Here is a 4,094-nt window from a genome sequence, read left to right as displayed (position 1 = left end):
CAAAACTCTGGGGCCAAGTCTGGCCTACCACTGTTCTTGTAAATAAAGTTTTTTTGTTTTTTTTTTTTTGGTTCTTTTTTTTTCGGAGCTGGGGACCGAACCCAGGGCCTTGCGCTTCCTAGGCAAGCGCTCTACCACTGAGCTAAATCTCCAACCCCCGTAAATAAAGTTTTATAGGGATACAGCCATGCCTTTTGAAGACAGTGCCTCACTGTGGAGCCCAGGTTGGCCTCAAATTCATAATCCTCGGGGTCTTGAGTGCTAAGATTAGAAGCCTGTGCTGTCATGCCCGCCTCCAGCTGTGCCTGTGCTTCTGGGTTAACCAAGGCAGCTTTAGGATCACAAGGGCAGAGTTCAACAGTTAGGACAGCAACCACATGGCCCACAAGGCTTAGCATACCGACTGTCTGGCCCTTTGCAGACAGAGCTGCCGGTCCTGGCCTGTAGGGAAAGCAGCTGGCATCTGGGATCGGTGGGCGGGGCTTTCCAAGAGCGAGACACCAGGATGGGCTGGGAGGCCTAGGGAAGGTTTGGGAGATCGTGAAGTCCCTGAGGTCTGGCTTTGGTTTAGTACAGATTCAAAAACCCCTCTCTCCCAGCAGTGCCTGAGGCCGGCTTGTCATAGGCTAGGACAGCCGTTTGCGGGCCGTGTGAGAAAAGTTACTCAGTGGTTCAGACACAGGGTGCAGACACTGGGGGCTTCTGCCTCTGCCAGGGGCAGCATTCAGAGCAAACAGCTCAGACAAGGCGCTGGGCTTGTGGCCCTAGAGGATCAGGCCATATGATTTGCCAAGAGAAGCCAACTTGCACTGGGTTTTCTGGGAGATCTGGTTTTTATCCGGTGATAGTTAATTGCGTTTTTATGAAGTCTCAAAGGGAGCAGGCACAGAAATGCCTGGCCTGCTTGCTCCGAGGTAGGGAACCTGGGGGTGGGGTAGGTAGAGAATGGTTGGAGTATGGGCCCAGCCGAGTCCCTCCTGCAGCAACAGCAGCCTGGCCGTGGCCCCAAGGCTGGGCAGGATGGTGTCAGGTTTCTAGTCTTGACCTAGCCCACCCCTGAGCTATGGAACATTCTTGCCTAGGAGTCTGGAGGTGGGGGTGGGGAGCCAGAGCTCATAACCTTGGGTATTCCACCTGTAGTCCTTTCTGAGGAACCCAGGGGTGCCGACTGCGGGTGAAACTTAGGGTGTGTGTTTGTTACTCTGTTATCCAGGAGCCTAAGGGGTGGGTGGCAGGCAGGGCTTCCCTGGCTGGGGTGGAGCTGCCAAGCCCTTTAAAGGGTGTCTGCACCCCTACAGTGTCTGGGCTCACTTTGCAGCATCCTGGACCTGCAGGTTCTTGCGGACCTGGCTTTTGGAGCTTTTGTGATTGAGGCTTTAGTGAAAGCGTTCACTTCCAGGTGGATTCCCTACGGTCTCGGGCAGGCGGGAGTCTGAGCTGAAAGTGACAAATGACTCCCGGGCAATTTGACTTATGCAAAGAAATTCTGTGATTCCGGAACAAGAAACTTCCAGTGTGGGGCCCGAATCAGATCCCGAGATCCGGATCCTGAGATCCAAAGAGCGGTACACCCAGGCTCTTTCTTGCTCATGGCCTCACTCTATGTCCCTTGGGTACTGTGTTCGTGGGCGGGCCGTGGGTGGTGGCACTCCTGCAACCTCAGGGAGAGTAACCCGGCGACAGCTTGAGGAACCTAAGGCGGCTTCTCATTGGGCCTGACTGGGTCATGTGCTCAGCTGGCCCAATCTCTGTGGGTAGCGGCAGGCCCTGCTGTTGGAGAATTGGGCAAGACCAGCCTGGCCTAGAGAAACAGGGATACCATCCCGGAAGCGGAAGTGCACAGACCAGGACAGCCCTCGGCCTGCATCTTCTGCAGGAGGGCGCCCAGGAGGGTTTTAGGGGCTAAAGATGGTAGGGCAAAGCCCCCTGGTTGCTCCTCGGCGGGTTCTCCAATTACTTACATGGAGATCACATCAATATGACCCCCAAGATGATGCCAGGGGCCCTGCTTCTAGTAGAATGGAGCCATACCAGCTCTACAGACTTTCTTGGGGTCCAGGGTGGAGACACTTTTGGGTAAGAAATCCAGCCCGGTTGAAGGGGCTTGTTTCTGGGGGAGCCCTTGGAATTCATAGTTAGATTCCCCCTTTCCAAGCTCACAAGCTCCAGCGTGTAATATTTCTTGGTGGTGAAGCTTCCTCCACACCCCCACTCCCTCTTTTCCTGGCTTCCTGAAGCCAGCAGTGGAATTTCTTCCCATCACCGAGAGAAAGGCCTGGTGCCAGCCTGCTGCTGCGTTAGCTCAGTAGACTTGGAGTTGGATCCTGGCAGAAGATGCCTGGGCCTCCCATTGCTTTTGGATTCCAGCAGAGTTGGGTTCAACTCTCCTGGAAATCTGTTTTCCTGTTGGTAGAACCGTTTCATGAGGAACAGAGGATGTGGGTGTGGTGGTAGTGGCCTTTGGCTAGCACTCAGAAGGTGGAGGTTGGAGGATCAGGATTTCAAAGCCACCCTCTGCTAGGGAGTTCAAGACCAAGCCTGGATACACGAGAACCTGTTTCAGTCCTGCTCAACCCTTCCCTAAAAGTAAAAGGAGGGGCTCTGTGGAGCTCACCTGGAGCTGAGACACTGACACTGCCCTGGTCTTGGCACTCATATTGTTGGAGCCCACCAACCAGCTAGGCAGAGGTGCCTGATGGGTAATCTCCCCTCCCAACATTACACTCTTCCTAAGGGTTTCATGTTTTGTAAAGGAGTATGTGAGTGAATAGGCCACAGCCTTGAGCCCAGGCAGGGGACGGGGGTGGGGGGTGGGTGTGGGTGTTCCAGAGACGAGATGCCACAGACAGTACAATGAATGCCTGTCTTAGCACAGCAAAGGTGTCTATCATGTACATGTATGCTAATGTATACATATGCACACACATACATATGTGCATACACACACATATATTCTCTCTCTCACACACACACATATGCACCACACATACATACACATACACACACACACACACACACACACACACCAAAGACTGCAAGCTCCAGGTCCTTCTCCTTCAGACCTTGGGATTCTGGTTCTAACCAACACCCTCAGAATCTTCTGCTATGGTATGGTCCGGTCCTCACTTAGGTAGCTCTGGACATGTTGGTGACTGGCTCTTTCTGCCTGGTTATGTAGAGACTCTCTATTGGTGGTGGGTAACTCCTGGGATCGGAGCCAGTGGATCCCTGTTGTGACAGACACCTTGGCCTTTCTCATTCCAGGAGCCAGCTTTGTCAGCATCCCTGACATCTGAGCTGCCCAGGCTGCACAGGACCAAGGGCTATCTTCCAATGGATGTTGGAAGCCCGGAAGCCCCTTGACTGTTACCAGGCCGGGGTGTGGAGTGATCCTCACAGGAGCTGCTGGGTTCTCTTGCTCTCTGTGCTTGCTTCAGGATTTTTTCTTGAGCAGCCATGGGACCTCACAAAGGAGTAGCACCTGAATCAGCCTGCAAAGGCATCTTCCGCCAGTCCCTAGGATCTGCAGGGGGCGGGGGAGTGTTGCAGGCAGATCTCAGTCTGACCCTGTCATGTGAGTCACCCCAATAAAGGTGTCAAGAGCTCTCCAGTGGTCCAGATGGGACCTGTGCAGACTAAGCTTTCCTTTTCTCCTGTGTTAGTGTTTCTTGCAGGTCACTCTTCCTGCCCAAGCAGGCTGGGCCTCCACAGGTCCCTGTCCCTGGGTGCTGGGCCATCTCTTCTGCAGAGGGCCTTCTTGTTCTTTTTTTTTTTTTTTTTTCCGGAGCTCGGGACCGAACCCAGGGCCTTGCGGTTGCTAGGCAAGCGCTCTACCGCTGAGCCAAATCCCCAACCCCGGCCTTCTTGTTCTTATCCCTGCCCTCCAGGTCCCCTTACAAAGCTTCCGTCTGGGCTAGGCATGTGGCATTCCTTTTAGAGGGAAGAAGGCTCGAGTATGTACAGCTTTACTTTGAGACAGGGTCACTGGGTAGTCCTGACTGTCCTGGAACTCACTATGTAGACCAGGCTGGTCTCGAACTCACAGAGTTCTGTCTGTCTCTACCTCCTTCGGGTTGGAACTAAAGGTGTGCTCT

The 4,094-nt window shown here is 53.8% G+C and overlaps 1 long non-coding RNA gene across 1 annotated transcript; it reads left to right on the top strand.

Moving 5' to 3' along the window:
- Positions 1-1,837: 1,837 nt before the first annotated feature.
- On the top strand, positions 1,838-3,633 carry LOC116900760. Its single transcript, XR_004387950.1, has 2 exons — positions 1,838-2,076; positions 3,265-3,633. It is a non-coding gene; the product is annotated as an uncharacterized LOC116900760 (long non-coding RNA).
- Positions 3,634-4,094: the final 461 nt, after the last annotated feature.

Source organism: Rattus rattus, chromosome 5 (assembly GCF_011064425.1).
Source record: "Rattus rattus isolate New Zealand chromosome 5, Rrattus_CSIRO_v1, whole genome shotgun sequence".
Lineage (NCBI taxonomy): Eukaryota > Metazoa > Chordata > Mammalia > Rodentia > Muridae > Rattus > Rattus rattus.
Note: the sequence above shows the minus strand (reverse complement) of the source record. Positions and strands in the feature narration are given on the sequence as shown.